Consider the following 20,918-nt stretch of genomic DNA (forward strand, 5'->3'; position numbering starts at 1 on the left):
CACCCATACCATGACATACAGTCACTCACACCCATACCATGACATATAGTCAGTCACTCACACCCATACCATGACATACAGTCAGTCACACCCATACCATGACATACAGTCAGTCAGTCACACCTATACCATGACATACAGTCAGTCAGTCACACCTATACCATGACATACAGTCAGTCACACCCATACCATGACATACAGTCAGTCAGTCACACCTATACCATGACATACAGTCAGTCAGTCACACCCATACCATGACATACAGTCAGTCAGTCACACCCATACCATGACATACAGTCAGTCAGTCACACCTATACCATGACATACAGTCAGTCAGTCACACCCATACCATGACATACAGTCAGTCACACCTATACCATGACATACAGTCAGTCAGTCACACCTATACCATGACATACAGTCAGTCACACCCATACCATGACATACAGTCAGTCAGTCACACCTATACCATGACATACAGTCATGTCACACCTATACCATGACATACAGTCAGTCAGTCACACCTATACCATGACATACAGCCAGTCAGTCACACCCATACCATGACATACAGTCAGTCACACCCATACCATGACACATGACCACATACAGTCAGTCACACCTATACCATGACATACAGTCAGTCACACCCATACCATGACATACAGTCAGTCAGTCACACCCATACCATGACATACAGTCAGTCACACCCAAACAGGCTCGTAAATAGTGTTGCCACTGACACAGTGCAGGCATTAATGGCAACGACTGTCTTTCATAAGTTCTTCCCATGGCGCAACAGGTGATCGGAGCACTGTGTGCGTGTGTGTGTGTGTGGTTGTATGAGTGTGCGTGCGTGCGTGCGTGCGTGCGTGTGTGTGTGTGTGTATGTGTCTGTGTGTACGTGTGTGTGTACGTGTGTGTGTATGTGTGTGTGTGTGTGAGAGAGAGAGAGAGAGAGTGGTTGGGGGGGGGGGGGGGGGTCCTGTCCCATCTTCCTTGCTCTGCTCTCTCATCGGCTTGTACACACCACAGCCCCAGAACGTTCTACCTCTCTCTCAGTGCTGGTCTCAGGCGTCTGCTCTGCAGATGTGGTGAAGCGTATGTGGATTAGTCCGAACGCAGCGACGCCTCCTTGAGAAACGGAACTGAACTGAAATGAACTCTTCAGTTCCTATCCCGCAGAGAGCGGTCACAAGCAACTCTCACCCAGGTGTTTTGTTTGTTGTTTTTTGCCCTTCAGCCGACGGGCGCAATAGCCGAGTGGTTAAAGCGTTGGAGTTTCAGTCTGAGGGTCCCGGGTTCGAAGCTCGGTGACGGCGCCTGGTGGGTAAAGGGTGGAGATTTTTCCCATCTCCCAGGTCAACATAAGTGCAGACATGCCAGTGCCTGAACCCCCTTCGTGTGTTTTCGCAAGCAGAAGATCAAATACGCACGTTAAAGATCCTGTAATCCATGTCCGGTGGGTTATGGAAACAAGAACATACCCAACATGCACACCCCCGGAAATGGAGTATGGCTGCCTACATGGCAGGGTAAAAACGGTCATACACGTAAAAGCCGACTCGTGTTTATACGAATGAACGTGGAAGTTGCAGTCCACGAACGCAGAAGAAGAAGCTTCCCTTCATCCACGCCGTCTCAGTGACAGTGTTTCCCCATGCCAGCACAGCCCCAGTCATCCACACTACCCGGGCCCAGTCTGTTCACATATAAGGGTCATACCACGTTGAAAGCACTGGCGACTATAAATTTAATCCCATGTTGATATTGATAGTAGCATTATTTTACTATATTGTGTATTTGTTTTGTATCTTTGCTTTTCTGTTTATGAATAAGTTATTTGATAATAATGGTTCATCAGCCGTCATGTTAAAACTGAAGTGCAACGTTGTGAGCACAGTTTCAGCTTTAAGCTTGTTGATGCTCTTTTGTCTTTGTTTGCATTGTAATCATGTGTACTGTTGAACAATTTAATTAAGATTATTTAAACCAAAACAGCTGTTCTCGTCCGATCACCGAAGTTGAGCAACGTCGGGCCCGGTTAGTACTTGGATGGGTGACCGCCGCGCCTGGGAACACCGGGTGCTGTTGGCATTAATTAAAGGGCTTTTTTTGTGGGGGGTTTTTTGAGAGAGAGAGAGTCCGTGAGGGCCTGGGTTCGAATCCCGCTTTCGCCCTTTCTCCCAAGTTTGACTGGAAACTAAAACTGAGCGTCCAGACTTCGAGAATGTCTGGTAAAATTTTGTTGAAGAAATCCACTCTACACAAATATATGTGCGTGCACTACAGGCCTGACCAAGCGCGTTGGGTTATGCTGCTGGTCAGGCATCTGCCTAGCAGATGTGGTGTAGCGTATATGGATTTGTCCGAACGCAATGACGCCTCTTTGAGAAACAGAAACAGAAACTGAAAACTGTTGATATCCCCCACTGTGAACTGCGTGTTTCTGTGCTTCGTTCTACAGGTCATGTTTTGTGGTGACCCTGGTTCATCCCTGTCCCTCCCCCCTCCCCCCTCCCCCCCCCCCCCCCCCCCCCCGCCCCCCAATCCCTTTCATTTCTTTTTTTTTTTTTTTTTTTTTTTGTTAGTAAACCCGCTTTCTCTTTTATGGAACATCATCATCGAAGTTGGACCACGGAGAGAGAGTTGGTGGCAGGTTGGTGGTGGAGAGAGATAGAGAGGTGGGGGGCGTGAGAAGGGAGTCGTAACGGGCAGCGGGCAGGAAACCAACCAAGCGATAAGAAAGGGTGATTACCGTCAACGAGAAAGGGGCACGGTGTGGGTGGGTGGTCAACAAAGAGCAGTACGGGCTGGGTTGCAGCGCCAGTGGCTGGGAAAAGCGAACGACGCATCGTCCTCAGCGCCGTAATCAGATTACAGCTGTGCGGAAACTTTAGTTGCGCAGACGGCTGCGGTGGTAACTGATCTGCTGAAGTTGTTGTTGGGACACAATGTCTCACATGATGAGCCGACCTGAACAGATCGTGTCGGCTCTATCAGCAAACACTCCCATGCTGGCGAAAAGTTGGGATATGTTTGCTTCATGTTCGCAGAACGAAACCACTCTGATAACTTGTGTAAACAGCAGCAGGAGCAACAACAGTGACAAAGACGGTGTCAATATTTATACTTGCTGCAAATTACATAAAAATGCTATCTTCAGTGTAAGAATTCAGAGTGTGCCTCGTTGAGCAGATAATTGTGATTCTTTTTTTCGTACTCGTCAGTCTTAGAAAAAAGGAACCCCCCACTCCCCCGCCCCCCTCGAAAAGGCAACAGGAAGGAAGGAAGTATAACGTCGTCTTCTTCGTTCGTGGGCTGCAACTCCCACGTTCACTCGTATACATATACGAGTGGGCTTTTACGTGTATGACCGTTTTTACCCCGTCATGTAGGCAGCCATACTCCGTTTTCGGGGGGGTGCATGCTGGGTATTTTCTTGTTTCCAAAGCCCACCGAATGCTGACATGTATTACAGGATCTTTAACGTGCGTATTTGATCTTCTGCTGGCGTATACACACGAAGGGGGTTCAGGCACAAGCACGTCTGCACATATGTTGACCTGGGAGATCGGAAAAATCTCCATCCTTTACCCACCAGGCGCCGTTACCGAGATTCAAACCCGGGACCCTCAGATTGAAAGTCCAACGCTTTAACCACTCGGCTACTGAGCCCGTCGACAGTTGTAAGAAATACGCGCGTGACTCAGTCTGAGGGAGTACAGCTGTCCCTAACGGGGAGACAGATCCACTCCCAGCTATTTTCAAGTCAGTGATGTCTCATTCCATCAGAAGCTGTGAGAAGACGTATGTCACGTGTCTTCTTTCCACACACACTGCCAGTGATCAGGACACAGTGATATGAACCATCTTACCACACACACACACACACACACACACACACACACACGCCACACACGCACGCACACACATACACACACACACACACACATGCACATACACACATACACATGCACACCACACACACGCACGCAGACACACACACACCACACACACACCACACACACACACATACACACCACACACACGCACGCACGCACGCACACACACACACACACACACACACACACACACACACACACACAGAGTTATAATATGCGTTAAGCTTAGTGATATCAAACACAGAAAAATATTCTGGGAAAATATATTTGATATTACTTGACTTATATCGAAATGGTATTTATTCTTCAAAATGGATGAGTTGTATCAGACAAATTTTAATTGAAGCAGGGTATATGACTGTGTTTGGGATGCTCAATTATTCTTGGAGAGGGAATCTTTCTGCAAGAATGTCAACATTGTTTTGAGAGATAGTTTTCAAAATCTATTGAGACATGCTCTAGAGGCGAGTAGTAAATGTTTGTTTTATCGAAATTTCAAAAGTGGATCTGGTGGAGAAAAATATATGCCAAATGCCTGATAATTACATAATCAGCTTCTTCAGATTTCGAAGTAGTAATCATAAGCTGGAAATAGAAACAGGAGACACCAAGGCATACCACGAGAGTTACGGCTTTGTACGGTTTGTAACATGTCTGTGATTGGTGATGAGTTTCATTATATAATGGAATGTCCCAATTATGATCAGTTACGAAATAGATATGTTCCTAAAAAATATTTGTCTCCAAAATCGGTTTTTAATTTTTGTAATATGCTCAGAGGAGGTAAAAAAGTCATTTTAGCTGTAAGTAAGATGATTAGATTTGCAAATGTTGCCTAACAATACTTTTGGAGTTAAAAGACATTTGTGTTTTCTCAACTTTCATGTGACGTTGTTGTGGATTTGGAAATGTTTGTTCTGGGCATGAAAAGATTATTTTGCAGTAATCCTCCATACTCCAGTAGGAGTGAAAGGATAATTAAAACTTGAAACTTGAAACTTGAATCTTTTTGCTGCTAAGATCACTAACGCGACCCAGCAGAGGTAGAAAAACAAGACCAAAAAAAACCAAACAACAAAAACATCTGAGCTATAAATAAACGCTGAGCAATTTACAGTTCGGTTGGTCAAGTTCACACAACGTGTGTGTGTGTGTGTGTGTGTGTGTGTGTGTGTGTAAACAGTTACCCCCACCCCATCCTCTTCCTTAAGTGTCATATTAATTGAATCCCACCTCGCAACGAGATGAACCAAACATCAACCTGTCACTGGTGGTTGGGATTCTCATCTCTACCGTTTGATCAACGACCAGGCCCGCCCAGGTGGGTTTTTATCTTATCTTGTGAGTGTTGGTGGTTGAGATGTCTTGATATGAGGGAAGGGTCGGGAGGGAAGGTGCGTCGGGAGGGGGTTGTATGGATGTAAGTTCTAATGGTCGCAATTTGACATTTGTTTAGTTTTTAGCTTAAGTCGATTAGCCTGGCATGAACGGTCTGACCTTTAGAACCACACCAACGATTATATCAGCTTCTTGTTTGGTGTACCTTAGTTTGGTGCTTCTTAAAGCTTGATATTAAAATGAAGAAGAAGAAGGAGAAAAAAAAAGAGGAAATAAGCATCTTTTCAGGTTTTATCCACTTGTATTTTTGTCGGCCCACTACCGCTTGCATTACCTTGTTTGCGGCGCATGTTTGTGAATGAGAGTAAATGAGGGAATAGCTGAAACTGTGATAGAAACACACGTGCATACACACACACACACACACACACATACACCACACCACACCACACACACACACACACACACACCACACACACACACACACACACACAGAGGAGAGCAAGATAGATGACTGTTTCCCCCCACCCTCAACCCCCCCTGTCCCCCATTCCCACTTTTTCCTGCTTGCCTGCCGTCCCTGACTTAGCCACTGTCGTACCGCCCCATACCTGCTGGAAGAGGGCAGCAACATTAATCACTCTCACCTTCTCCTCACCCTGCCTGCCCCCTCACCACCACGCCCCACTCCGCTCTTCCTCTCTACCTGTGATGTGTCTGCGCCATGTTTCTGTCTCATGGCTCCGAATGACTCCCGAGTGTATGTGTGTGTGTGTGTGTGGGGGGGGGGGGTGCGGCTGGGGGGGGGGAGGAAGGGTGGAGAGGAGGGTGGAGGGCGTGGGTGGCAGCGTCAGATGGACCCCAGTCACACACACACACACACACACACACACTCTCTCTCTCTCTCTGTCTCACGGCTATATCACAAAGTCCATCCAAGAGTCTAATGGCTATACACATGACGAGGTATTTATTCTTTCATTCCTCGTGGTAATTGTCGTGCCACTTCAAGATTACAGTAGATATGATAAACACTGGATGGCCCAGCACCGTGACTGTGCTGTGCCATGCCATATGGAAACTTATCTGTGCTGATTGTGTCTCGGAGGAACGAATATCCGCTTGTTATTGTCCGTGTTGTTTGGTTTTCATTCTGTTGTCAACATCTTCAACGAAACAAAATGGCCAGCAGTAGCTGGTAGGTTTACCCGTTGAGGAACGTCTTGAAATTCACACACACACACACACACACACACACACACACACACACACACACACACACACACACAGAGAGAGAGAGAGAGAGAGAGAGAGAGAGAGAGAGAATGGTAAGAGGCTGGGGTAGGGGTGAACTAACAAGAAAAAGCCACAAAGACCAAGAATAAAAGAAGACGAAATACACGAGTAAGAGCTAATTTGCAAGAAATGATCAAACAATGGAAAGAAGAGAAAAATAAATCCAACGAAACCAAAAGCATTGAATAAATGACAGACTCTTGAAAACCCAGCGAACAGAGTACATCTCATGTAGTCAGCGCCACAGTTTTCACACAGAGACACCAGAGTGGGAACAAAGTCCACTTTGATGTATTGCTCCATCAGCTGACTCTACCAGTAACCAATTTCGGTTGAATGGTTTTAGAGGATCGTGAGGCTAACAAGATGTCACTTCCCACCCGCTTCCCCACCCTGCCTCAGAGCCCAGTCCGCACCCTTTCCCCTGCCACCCCACCCCTCCTCCTGTTTTTTGTGTGTTTTTTTCCTTATATTTTTACTTCCTCGATTTCTGTTGTTTTCTTTCCTTGATTAATCCCCTCCACACCCCCTTGTCTTCATTTCAGTTCTTAGTTCTGCAATGCCTTCCCCCTTTTTCTCTGATCATAAGGATAACACACACACACACACGCACACACATACACACACACGCGCGCGCGCGCGCACACACACACACACACACACACACGTTCACCACATGCGACTAAAGTCCATTCTGGGATTCAGTAGCCCTGCACGTAATGAGGATTTTAGTCCATCTATCCTTGTGGTAATTGCGTGCGCCACTAAGACAAACACTGTACTGAACGAAACATCTCTGTCACTGCTGTGACATCTGGTGACTTATCTCCGCTGATAGTCTCTCGGAGGAACGAGTACTTCCACTCATTGTTATTCCTCTTCACATTTCATTCTCATGTGACACTATTGATCATCTTCAGTGAAACGAAATGGCCAACAGTAGTTAACAGGTTTGCTCACTGAGGAATGTCTTAAAATTCAGACCCCCACCTAGACTCCAACAACACTGTGCCATTTGAACCAGTTCGTTGTTGGTTCATCGGAGAACGTGAACACACACACACACACACACACACACACACACACAGTGGTATGAAGGGTTCGGGTGGGGGTGAACTGACAAGAAAAAGCCACAAACATAAAGAATAAGATGAAGTACACGAGTAAGTGCTAATTTGCAAGAAATGATCAAACGATGGAACGCAGAGGAAAAATAAATCCAATGAAACCAAAAGCATTGAATAAATGACAGACTCTTGAAAACCCAGCGAACAGAGTACATCTCATGTAGTCAGCGCCACAGTTTTCACACAGAGACACCAGAGTGGGAACAAAGTCCACTTTGATGTATTGCTCCATCAGCTGACTCTACCAGTAACCCGGTTCACTTGAATGGTTTTAGGATCCTGAGGCTAACAATGCGTTACTTCTTACCCACTCCCCCCCCCCCCCGGCCCCCCCATCCCTCCCACCAACCCTTCCCCTGTATTTTTCCCTCACCTTCCACGGTTTTTTGTGCCTGTCAGGCATCTGCCCTCCCCCCCCCCCCTATTTATCCCCACTCCCACCTGCCCCCCCCTTCTGAAGAGTTGAGTTTAACTCTTCCCTTCCCCGAAGACCTATATGTGGATAAGTTCACCCGCTTTGGCGCCATCTTGAAACCGAAGCTAAAAATGGGAACTTCTTTTCTCTGTCCCATCATTAGCATCGTTTCAGCCCCAGTGCTACACGCTGTTCGTTCCGAGTCCTGTACCACATTGCTACACGCTGTTCGTTCCGAGTCTTGTACCACATTGCTACATGCTGTTCGTTCCGAGTCTTGTACCACATTGCTACACGCTATTCATTCCGAGTCCTGTACCACATTGCTACATGCTGTTCGTTCCGAGTCCTGTACCACATTGCTACACGCTGTTCGTTCCGAGTCCTGTACCACATTGCTACACGCTGTTCGTTCCGAGTCCTGTACCACATTGCTACACGCTGTTCGTTCCGAGTCCTGTACCACATTGCTACACGCTGTTCGTTCCGAGTCCTGTACCACATTGCTACATGCTGTTCGTTCCGAGTCCTGTACCAAGCCTCTCCCGGGTTCCCCTTCAGGTGCCACCAGTCCACTTGTACACAACTTGTACACAGCATGGCGACAGTGAGTCTCTCGCCCTCATGAGCTGAATGGGACAGCTTCGCCATGCCATAAAATCGCATATGTTGCGGGCATGCTCTTCTGATTACATGCCTCTGGCAGGGAAAGGAGTTTGTGGGGGGGTGGGGTAGGAGTGGGGGGGGGGGAATGACAGGCTTTGTCAATCCGTCTGTCGAAACAGATGTGTTCAACGACAGTCGGGTCATTTGCTGGCACTTTTATTGTTCTCGTTTCCACAGTTACTGACCAGGTTTTCTGGACACATCTGGGTGGGGGGTATCGACTGCAGACAGCGGGGCAGTCGGGAGGGCCTGCTTCACTGTGAATACTTCTCTGCGTGAGTCGCTTGAGAATCGGACAACACACCCATCGTCTCGGCGCCAACTTGCAGGCTGTCAATGGCAGCGGTTTTCACACCTCGCTGAACGCCTTTTCAATTTGAAAGGGGCCAGATGCCTTCTGGGTGTCCAGTGAGTTGTTTGAATGGAGTTCGTTAAATCGATTGTTGGTTCTGGCAAGCACGTAACGTTTGAACAACAACCCGAGAGGGTTGGGGTGAGGGAAAGTGCTTGGGAAAGAGGGGGGAAGACAAGTATGATGAAGACACACACAGAGAGAGACAGAGACAAAGAGAGACAGGGAGAGAGAGAGAGACAGGGAGAGAGACAGAGACAGAGAGAGAGACGGAGAGAGAGAGAGACAGAGAGAGAGAAGACAATGGTTTATTGTACATCGGCCCCAGGCCTATATACAAACACATGGGAAGGGGTGGAGAAGCGTTGGCTAGCCGGGTCTGGTGTGGAGAGAGATAGAGAGAGAGAGAGAGATTTGGACTGTGACTTCGATTTTCTCAAAATGGCCGCAACTATACCTTACCGCCTCTTTCAAAACGGCGGTACTTCCACAGAGCTTTCATTTCAGCCAGTTGAAAGAGCATTTCTTGTATTTTACAATGACAAAATAAGTACATAATACCAAAAATAAAGTTTGGCCCTCCTTGGTGAGAACTAGTCACAAGTGTGCGTGTGTGTGTGTGCATGTGCGTGAGCGCGTGCCATCTGTGAGTGTGGAAGAGGAGACAGAGAGAGGAGGGGGGAGGGCGGGGTGTCCTGCCCTTATGCCTATTATTATTAATTGTGGCTGCCAGTTATTTTGTTATGGTTTCTTTTCTCTGTCTTCCTGTCAAAGAAAGATTATAAAGGAGGCCAGCAGTGCAGCCGTGCAGCTGTAGTGTTCACAGCGTTTCTTCTTTCTGGGGCAGTGGAGCTTGGAATCAGGGGTGCCTCTGTCTCGGCGATGCTCGTATCTGTGGAAAGTTCTAGACAACAGATATCAAGAGATACACTATCTGTGTGGACTAGTTCCGTCTTTTATTCATGCCTTTCTTCTTCGTCTTTCTTCCATTTATTCCGCTCTTCTTCTTACTTTTTTTTCCGGCACTGTTACATCTCTACACACACACACACACACACACACACACACACACACACACACACACACACACACAGTGTACTGACATCGGTGCCGAAATGACCGAGCGCAACATTGCTTTTGACTGCCATCACAATTTCACTTACGTTCTTTGCGCCAGTCTTTTGACTTGATCATGGTGGTTTATTTCTTTCTGACATCTGCGGGGATTTTTTATTGTTTGCTTTCTTTTAATCAAAGATGTTTTTATTTATTGAAGTTTGACTATTTTTATGCATAAAAAAAACCCAAACCCCCAAAACAACAACATAGAAAAATGGACAAATGTCTGCTGGCATGAATGTACATAGTTTTGCGCAGTGTAATATTCTTTTTCAAATGCTTGCAACAACTTAATTAATCATGTCAGTAGTCGCTTTTCCACCAGCACGTGATACTCTTTCTGTGTAACTGATGCCAAGCATGTCGCTTCCGTCTTCGAAGTTCAATACATTTGTTTGAACCACATTCGTCAGAGACATGCCAACTCCGTTGTGTTGAACTTGTCAACTCACCCCGAAAGCAACCACTGGGATGGGGGGTGGGGTGGGGTGTCGGAACAGGGGTGGTGGGGTGTGGGGGGGGGGGAACGTGGGGGGGGGGGGGGGGGGGGTCGGGGCGGGGTGAATGGCCTGATGCCCCCAGAACAGCTGTGACCAGACGAGGTGGTGTGCACATTGATACATGCGTGTTCTGCAGTTGTTGTTGTTGTTGTTTTTTTGTCGACACAAATGTGCCGCCGACATTGATTTTTCGCTGTATACCTTGAGTCGTTCCACTTTAGTGGGAATGGTTAAGAGAGAGAGAGAGAGAGAGAGAGAGAGAGAGAGAGAGAGAGAGAGAGAGAGAGAGACAGACAGACAGACAGGACAGGACAGGACAGGACATTTTTTCCCAATGACAATGGATAAGCTCTGGTGTGTTTTTTCTTTTTCTTTTTTCTTTTTTTTTAATTAAAAAGATATTTTGAAAAAAATTAAAAAGATCATGCCCTGTCCTCTCCTCGAACAGGGTCTTCAGATCACAATACTAATTAAAAGCATTAACAAGGTGGTTATAAAATGCAGCACATGGGAAAAAAACGTACACACACACACACACTAGCATACAAAATGCATACATCAGAATATAAGAATAATGTTGCTGGTTTTGGAACGAACGAGAAAAGGAGGGGGCAGAGTGAACGGGGTGGAAGGCAAGCGGGTAGAGAAAGAGATATGGAAGAGGGAATGGATTAATAGGCTGTCTACACACACACACACACACACACACACCTATCAATCTTTATATATATATGTTTATATATGTATGTATGTATATATATATGTATATATATATATATATATTGTGTTTGTGTGTAATGTTTAATAATAATAATAATAATAGTATTTATATAGCGCTGAATCTTATCCAGAGACAAATCAAAGCGCTTTCGCACCAGTCATTCACACGCATGTATAACTCTGCATGGAGTTCTTTTCTTTTTGAGGACGAGTCGGGTAGCAGAGTTTTGTATGCGCTGAAGGGACTGAATGGATGAAGCAGGCAAACCAGACAGTAGTCAATGCGAGAGGAATGAGAGAAACTACAAGTCTAGATGTTGCGTTAGTGGACAGATATTTCCGGATGGAACTGATGCGCCGCAATTGACAGTAACAGGATTGACATGTCTGACTGATAAATTTTAGCATGAACAGTGTGTGAGAAAAAGAGACGCACGCACACACAGAGACTCAAGTCACTAGAGTTGGATATTATGTCATGCTGCTGTTATCACCACATCAGTGTGAGTGAAGCTGTACATCTTTAGGAAGTTTCCAGAAGTCGGGTGGCGAGTAGAGAGGCGGAGCCGGAGACAGAGGGAAGATCGCTCCGCGCGACTTAAGTCGCTCACATAGGTAGGTACCAGGGCCCGCTCCGGCTGGTCATTCACTGACTGGCTGCCTTGCTGTACGAACGTTAACCTGTCGTGCTCCTTCACCGTGTCATCCAAGAGGTAGCACCTTTTCCCCTCAGTAGGTGACAGACTCAACTCCGTGTTTTTCTTCTCCTTGTGCCAACCCCGTGTGTGTGGGGACTGTAGAAGTAAAGTTAGCTTGCACTGTGTAAGGAATAGGGTGGTGTTAATTTTTTTTTTAAACCTGTGGCGGATTCAGGAAAAGGAGCGCTCCAGTAATTTTTAAAATTTTCTGTGTGCGTCTCAGTCTCTCTGCTTCAGTTTGTGTTTCTTATTTCTCTATCCTTGTCTCTCGTTCTCTCTTTTTTTGTGCCGTGTCAGTCTCCCTCGCCAAGTGTTTGTTCTGTGTTTTGTCGAGCAGTCCAAATTTTTAGCGACTTTTTTTTTTTTTCACGTTTGTTTTTAATCAAGTTTGTAACCAGGATTCATTCCGACATTTTCAGAGCTTTGTTCATCTGTAAAAAATAATAATAACAAGAAAGGCAAAGCCTTCAAGACTGACTTGTGATACACTTTTTAAAAAAATCCAAGCTATTTATGTATTGAGTATAATGCATTTACTGTTATATTTATATTTTTTGTATTCTCTAAACTTGGCACTTTGATCTGATATTCGACCCAACAAAAGATCTGTCATTATTATCATTTTTTGTTCAAACAGGAACTTCTTTTGCTAAGCATGGAAGTTTATTTATTGCAAACGGTTTGCTGTAGACAGTAAAACAAGGGAAATTACTCTGCTGGGGAACTTAGTTTGCTTTAAACTGATCTTTCTCATCTTAAACATTACATTTTGAAATTATACTCAATACATAAAAAGCTTGGATTTTTAAAAAAAAGTGCATCACAAAGTGAGTCTTGAAGGCCTTGCCTCTCTTTTTCAAAATGTAATGTTTAAGATGAGAAAGATCAGTTTAAAGCAAATTAACTCCACTAGCATTACAGAGTAATTTCCCTTTTTTACTATCTGCAGCAAAACGTTTGCAAAATAAATAAAACTTCCATGCTTAGCAAAAGAAGTTCCTGTTTGAAGAATAAATGATAATAATGACTGCTCTAGCTGTTGGGTCAGAATATCAGATCAAAGTGCCAAGTTTAGAGAATACAAAAAATATCAATATAACAGTAAATGCAGTTTGCATATAATTAGGCTTCATTCTTTATTTTTTTTGTGCCCATCCCAGAGGTGCAATATTGTTTTAAACAAAATGACTGGAAAGAACTGAATTTTTCCTATTTTTATGCCAAATTTGGTGTCAACTGACAAAGTAGTTGCAGAGAAAATGTCAATGTTAAAGTTTACCACGGACACACACACACACACACACACACACACACACACACAGACAACCGAACACCGGGTTAAAACATAGACTCACTTTGTTTACACAAGTGAGTCAATAAAAAAAAAAAAATTACAGTGCTAGCTAGTTCCATTGGTCTTACTGGCGCGGCAGTTTTCCCAGTACAATGCGAAACAGTTTGAGTAGTTTGTTGCGGTCCTCTTGGTAGTAGTGCTGATGATTTCATCTCTCTCTCTCTCCCTCTCTCTCTCTCCCTCTCTCTTCCTCTCTCTCTCTCCCTCCCTCTCTCTCTCCTTCCCTCTCTCTCTCCCACTCTCTCTCTTTCCGCTGTGTGTGTGCGTTCACAGTGCTGGTAGTTTAAGCTGGCGTGCACTGTTGTGTTGATGGTGTTTTGACGTGTACGATTTGTTTTTATGATGTGTCGTTGGAGAAAACCGTACGTTTGGAAAACTGTTGTGAATTCAGGCACACGTGCAGCGACAGTCTGATTCTTTCTGAGTCCCTCTGCTAGCTCTCTCTCTCTTCCCTCTTCTCTTCCATTCTCTCTCTTCTCTCTCTCCCTCCCCGGGCTTCCCCCTCTCTCTGTCTCTCTCTCCCTTTCTCTCTCTATTAATCTCTCTCTCTCTCTCTCTCTCTCTCTGTGTCTCTCTGTGTCAATGTCAATGTCGTCCATTCGGCACACGTGCTATCTCCCCAAATATACAGAGCTCTCCTCAGTCTGATCAGACTTGTGGCATTCACATGCTGTCTACTTCTTTGCCGCTACTGTCTGTTGCTGTGTGTCTCTGCGTGTCTCTGGGCAGCCGGTGATTCTCAACCACCTGTAGAATGCCGTCAGCGCTGAGTCACGCAGTGCCCGTTTGTCTCTACCTCCAGCTTCCACCAACCCTCCCCCCCCCCCCTTCCTCCAGCCTTGCTGGTCCTTTCTCAGTTTCTGCACACACGCACGCACGCACACACACACACACACACACACACACACACACACACACACACCTGGAGGCACGCAATGTACACAGCAGCCGCTGACACCTGTGCCGGCACCGCCGAGTCAGGTGATTGGCGCTGTGTCCCTTTCGTCCCTTCCTCGGGGCTGTGACACCCCCACCACCCCCGTCTTTCCCCTCTGCCCTTTTCTCGTTTTCTTCAGGGCTTGCTTCGCACCGTGAACTGTTCCCTCTTCCTCCCTTCTCTCATTCCTACACCACTTTGGGGAGTTGGTTCTCTCCCCCCCCTCCTCCTCCACCCCGCCCCGCTTCTTCCCACCCTCTCCCGTGCTTCCGCAGTCATCCATTTCCAAGTTACCAAGATCTGGGTGACAGTGCTCAGTGCCTCGACAACTGAGTCATCAGTGAGCATGCAAGGGACGTGAAACCCATGCCCACATCATGGTTTAGACGCGGTTTTATTCTCAAAAAGAGACATTGCAATTTATACACAGAGCAGCAACAGGCTGGAGCTGATGCAGTGCAAGGTAAACATCTCAGTTGGGCCTGCATGTGTGGCGAATGACATAGCAGACAGTGTGTGTTAGTGAGGGGCGGTGTGAGTGGCACGATACGGGCAAGCTCGCTCTGTCCGTCCAGCGAAACTGTTGAAGTCATCCCGACGAAAAGTTTGGCAGGGAACAGTGTGCAGCTGGTGGCCGCTGTCACATGGAACGGAGCCAGTAGCGCAGGAACGAGTGACAGTCAGTCTCTCTCTCTCTCATTCTGTCTCGAGCCTCAGTCCCCAGCGGCTACCGTGGGAGTTGAAGGAGAGGGGAGGAGGGGGGGGGGGGGGGGGTTCAGAGTGTGTGTGTACACTGTCGTCTGCGTTTCACTCACCCAACGGGCCGGCGGCGGCGAGTGACAACCTATGGCACGCTGGTGGCGGTGATGGGTGGTGGTGGTGGGTGTGCGTGTGTGTGAGTTGCTGCCTTTGCCTCTCTCTCTCTCTGCTCTCGCCTCCTTGAGTCCGTGGGGAGAACTTTCTCTCCTGCAGGCAGATAGGCTGAAAGTGCCCCCTCGATGTCCCCCACCCCGCGCGACCCCCGCTCCCTCACCCCTCCACTTCAGTTTTCTTCTCCACCTGGGAGAGGGAGAGAGAGCAGCGTTGTGTCAGCTCCAGCCAGTGTCGTTCAGACAGCATTGTGGGGGATGAAGCGCTGCGCGTGACTGGCAGTGAGGGCGGTCGGGAACGGTGGCTGGTTTTCTGTAACAGTATGTGACAGCGTGTCATCGATGTGACAGTCCACGGCGATTAGATGAGCGGCGCAAGTGTACGGAGCACATGTGGCCGCGATAGCCGTGGTGTGTGAAGATTCCGGTATATTTCTCTTGTGATTTCACTGAACTCTGGTCGAGTTAGCCGTCTTGTTTCGTTGTTGGATGACAGACTGAGAGGAGAAGAAAAACGAGTGCAGGTAAGGACAGTTTGTCATTCTGAACACTTTTTGCGATGAGTTTTTTGCGTTAGTGGGTGACGGAAGAGTTTGTAAAGCAAAATGAAGCGTAACACAGCTTCCATTGGGGCAGTGTATTCATATTCACCGTGTCTGAAGCTCGGCATGGGTTAGGCATTAGCCAGGCCCAGTCCTGTCACCATCCCCAACTTCAGTCAGTCAGGCCTAGCCATTCAACACTTAGACGGAGTCAAGTTCGGAAAGTCGGAGTAACGAACTTTTGCCATGGACACAACACCATGCCGAAAGGGAGATTCGAACTCTGATCCCTTATTCACTGACGACCAGTGTTGTGCGGAAGGGTAGACAAGGGTGAAAAGAAACGGACACATTGAATGTATGTCTTGCTTCAGTACGGACTAGTCTTTGATTATTGTACTCCGTGTCGTTAGTATCTGCAAATTTTTTAAATTATTTTATTTTATGTTGATTTGATAGCGCTGCTATATATATATATATATGCCTCATCTGCTGTTCTGGTGCTCATAGTTGGATGCGACTATCATAATAGAACTACAACACACACACACACACACACACACACACACATATATATATGTATATATATATATATATATATATATATATATATATATATGTGTGTGTGTGTGTGTGTTATTACTTGTTGTTGTTGATATTAGGTTTGTTGAATGTTATGGACGGAAAGGATCATTTATAAACGAATGCGCTGTCAAGACTCGTGTTTCGTTTCTTTCACTGAGAATGGCCAGACATCATGATTTATATATTCTGCACTCGTGGTGCTGGTGACATCTGTATCAGCGAAACTGAGCGGTGTTCCCAGGTCTTGAAGGTGATCATTTCCCCTAACTTTCCCGAGACTGTTGGTAAAGGGTGGTGCAACAATGAGTAAAATGAAAACGAAGTAATACATTATTTTTTTAATTTTATAAATGAATGAATAAATAGATAAACCGTATCTTCGCACTTTAGACATTTGTGTGAGATCTTGAGTGAAGGATAGAGGTGGAATAACACACGTGTTTGCATGACATGGGTGGTCAACTCAGCGTGTGTTTTCGCATGATTTTATTTCTGACTTTATCATGATTACCGTAGTGGGCAAATAGGTTGTCAGAAGTGTAAATGTTGCTGCTGTCCTCTCTGTATCTTTCTGTCTGTATGTCTGTCAGTTTGCCCCCCCCGCACCCCCTCTCCATCCCTCCCCCCCTTCTCTCTCTCTCTCTCTCTCTCTCTCTCTCTCCCCCGCTCTCTCTCTCTCTCTCTCTCATACACACACACACAGCGTCAGTCCAATCCCAGAGACAGTTGATCGCACAGAATCTTGGCATTCACCAGTTGAATTGTTCTGGAGGAAGGGAAATAATCCATTGAATCAGGGCATTTCGAAGAGAGGATAGTGTAGTCAGATGATCTGCTACATGTATATCAGGAAGAGCTCCAGTCGACAGCCTTTTAAAACATACCTAAATGACGCAGCTGAGGTTATGAACTCTGATGTAAATGAATCTGTCGATATTCTGGTAAAAGCGTTATATGGAGCTGCTGCTTGCATGATAAAAGCTGTAAATAGCAAGAAACGACAATTCAATGACTGGTTTGACAATGAATATGATCAGAAAAGAGTAGTTAAAAGAAAACTGACGAAATACAGAAGAACAATTAATGAAGAAAAGGAGACTGATGTCTCAGACAGAAAGGAGGACAAACGTTTGTTAAAGAAAAAGAAAAACGAATCTCGCGAAACAAAACCTGTTTAAACTAAAGCAAAATTTCAATAACCCTAATGATTTTTGGCAAACAATAAATCACACGTAAATCGATAATTTATAATCGGATAACAATTGAACAATGGTATCAACACTTCTTCAACTGATGTATTTAGTATCATGGATGACAGCAGTTTCTGAACATGTCAATGCACTCCTAATAAACAGTTGTATGGGCAGACAAGGAGTTATCCTCTATACATTAAAACTGTGGTGAAATGTATAAAACACTGGCACACATTAACACGAATGCCTATAACTAGAATCAGCAGACAAACCTATGAAATGCTTCATTCACAAAACGAACTTGGAAAAGTTAACTGGGTGGTGAAAATACAGTATATTTTGAATGTTAACGGTTTTGGAGTTGTACGGTTGTGCCATACAATGGTGTTAGATATGAAAATGACTTCCTATCAGTTTTTGAAGACAGATTAACTAGTTTCGTGTTATAAACAAAACTGGCATTCGGAAATCGAACAGAATGAAAAGTACAGCTGGCACTATGCGTTTAAAGATACGTTTGGCGCTGAAAAATACTTATCGTTTATCACCACCAAGAAATTCCGCGATACTCTTGCACGATTCCGTCTTGGAGTGTGCGGACTGAGAAGCCACAGAGTGTGGTGTCTGGCCGAGTCTGAAACAAACAGTGATTGTCCAGTGTGCTGTTTCGAGAAAGAGGGACGAAATCCACGTTTTGTTCCATTGCCCTGCATACACACACATCAGAAACAGATACACATTCACTGAAGAATTAAGCCCCATGAATGATTTAACTCGCATGCAACTCGTGCTCAAAAGTGGGAATGAATTAACGATAACAGCTTTATCCAAGTTTCTTACTGTAGCACTTAATTGTGGACAGAAAGCACTGGAAAATATAGTGTGAGTATAAAAAGCAAGTGAAATGTGCACATATAGATGTATCCATAGAATATGCTAGTGAATAAATAGACGCATAAATGAATATATAGACGTAAATGGCTTACGACAATGTGTGGTCCTTATGGTATTTATTTTTTGTTTTTTTGTTTCCTTTTCATTGCATTCGGTTATTGTGGTGAATAGTGGTTCATAATATTTAACTTTTCTTCTTCTTTTTGGTATCCCTTGTCAAAATGGCTGTGAATGATTTTGACGATAAATCATCATGCCATGTCATGTCATGTCATGTCAAGTCCTCTCTCTCTCTCTCTCTGCCTGATGTTTTGAACAAGCTCAAACACCTTAGCACCGTTGCTGACGTCTTCCACAAATGCTAAAAATGTCGTAAACTTGTGCTCAAGTAATCAGTGAGAAATGTGGTGTCGTTTTGTTACGAAATGATGGTATTACTTGAAGGATGTGATGTTGTCTGTCTATCACTGTCTATCTCTCATTGTCTCTCTCTCAGTTGCCCTCTGTCTCCGTCTCTCTCTCTCTCTCTCTCTCTCTCTCTGCCTGATGTTTTGTACAAGCTCAAACACCTTTGCACCAAACTTGCTGATGTCTTCTACAAATGCTGAAAATGTAAACTTTTGCACTAGTGCTCAGGTAATGAGAACTGTAGTGTCATTATGTTACGAAATGATGGTATTACTCAAGGATGTGATATTCTCTCTCTTTCTCTCTCTCTCTCTCTCTGTCTGTCTGTCTGTCTCCTTTTGCAAGGGTCGGTTAACGGTAGAGCACGTTTTAACCCGTTGTTTAGAAATGAAACCTTTCTTGCCTTTGCCTCCAGAAAATATTGAACACATGTTACCAGTTTCAACTGTTTCGTTTTTGTTTTGTTTTGTTTTTTTGTGTGTTTTTTTTAAAGTTATGTATACTTCAAAATGTTGCTTATTAAAGTTAGCTAGTTAAGTGTTAAATAGTCCAGTTGTTGTTTTTGTTGTTGTTGTTGTTGTTGTTTTGTTTTTGGTGGTGGTGGTTGTTTTTTGTAGGTCCCCCCATGATCCTCTCAAATAATCTACCGAACTATTGCATACAATATTTGATTATTGATTAATTTTCTGTCCAAATCCCGCTTCCTCCAAACCCCCTCTCACACACATCCTTCCAGTATGTTTTTCTTTCTCCAATCTCTGACACTCATCCTCTCCATTTGTACTGTATCTTTTCAACATTGTGTTCTCTATATCTCCCTCCCTCAGTCCACCCCCAAACCCCCTCCACCTCAACCGCCCCCATTTCAGTTCAATGAATGATTTTTCCTCTGCCATTGACTTTCAGAAGTGATGGTTTCTAAGTGACAATGATAATCATGACGATAGAAATAATGGTAATAATATAATTTGTTATCAGTTTGATATCTTCTTAGGTGAACAGACTGAAAATGAATAAACAACTTTCTCTCTCTCTCTCTCTCTCTCTCTCTCTCTCTCTCTCTCTCTCTCTCTCTCTCTGTGTCTGTCTGTCTGCCTGTCTCTGTCTTTCTGTTTCTGTCTCTCTCTCTCCCTCTCTCTCCGTCTCTGTCTCTCCCTCTCTCTCTCTCTGTGTCTGTGTCTCTCTCTCTGTCTCTCTCTCCGTCTCTGTCTCTCTCTCTCCCTCCCTCTCTCTCACCCCCTCTCTCTCTCCCTCTCTCTCTCTCCCCCTTCTCTCTCCCCCTCTCCCTCCCCTCTCTCTCCCCCTCTCTCTCTCTCTCTCTCTCAGCAGCCATTGCGACGTGCTTCTCAGGGACAGAACGTAACATGTTCATTCCATGCGTTTCTGTCTAGAGCTGCTTGTCTTTTTCAAGCCATTTTTTACGCTGACAGTTGCAGCGCACACTGTGGGGAGAGAGAAAAAAAACGAAATAAAAAGTAAAAACAAAAACTTCCGACAAGCGGCCTTTTAAGTGGTGCATCACTTAACAGTATATATCACAGCACAGCGCGTGACACGCTTACTGATCACGCGTTTTGCCTTCAGCAGGAAAATCCAGATAAGGCCAATCAATTGTACTGTTCCCAGGAAGCCCTCAGTTAATTTCTCTCTTTCTTTCTTCCTGTCTGTCTGTCTCCACCCCCCCCCCCCACCCCTCACCTCCCCCCCCCCCCCCCTCTCTCTCTCTCTCTGCCTGATGTTTTGTAGAAGCTAAAACGATTTTGCCCCCAGGTTGCGGATGTCTTCCACCAAATGCTGAAAATGCCGTACACCTTAAAGTACTAGTGCTCAAGAAATGCGGTGTCATTATGTTACGAAATGATGGTATTATTACTTGAAGGATGTCATGCTGATGGGATTTAAACTGTGTGTAAAACACCCCTTCATAATGGTCGGAGCTCTACGCATTCACGGTCCTTGGGCTTTTATTCATGTTTTTCTAAGCTTAGATCTAAAGAGGG

At 45.3% G+C, this 20,918-nt stretch overlaps 1 protein-coding gene across 2 annotated transcripts in view; it reads left to right on the top strand.

Annotated features, from left to right (window-relative positions):
- Positions 1–20,918, top strand: part of LOC143300742 (uncharacterized) — a 57,575-nt gene that overhangs the window by 23,169 nt on the left and 13,488 nt on the right. The window contains exon 1 of one of the 2 annotated variants that reach the window (XM_076614636.1): positions 15,245–15,820. The exons of the other annotated variant lie outside the window; for it this stretch is intronic. The gene's annotated coding sequence lies outside the window, so the exon portion shown is untranslated. Of the gene's footprint in view, positions 1–15,244; positions 15,821–20,918 lie in introns of those variants that run through there. 2 annotated transcript variants of the gene reach the window in all.

The sequence above is a fragment of the Babylonia areolata genome, chromosome 26, assembly GCF_041734735.1.
Source record: "Babylonia areolata isolate BAREFJ2019XMU chromosome 26, ASM4173473v1, whole genome shotgun sequence".
Taxonomy (NCBI): domain Eukaryota; kingdom Metazoa; phylum Mollusca; class Gastropoda; order Neogastropoda; family Buccinidae; genus Babylonia; species Babylonia areolata.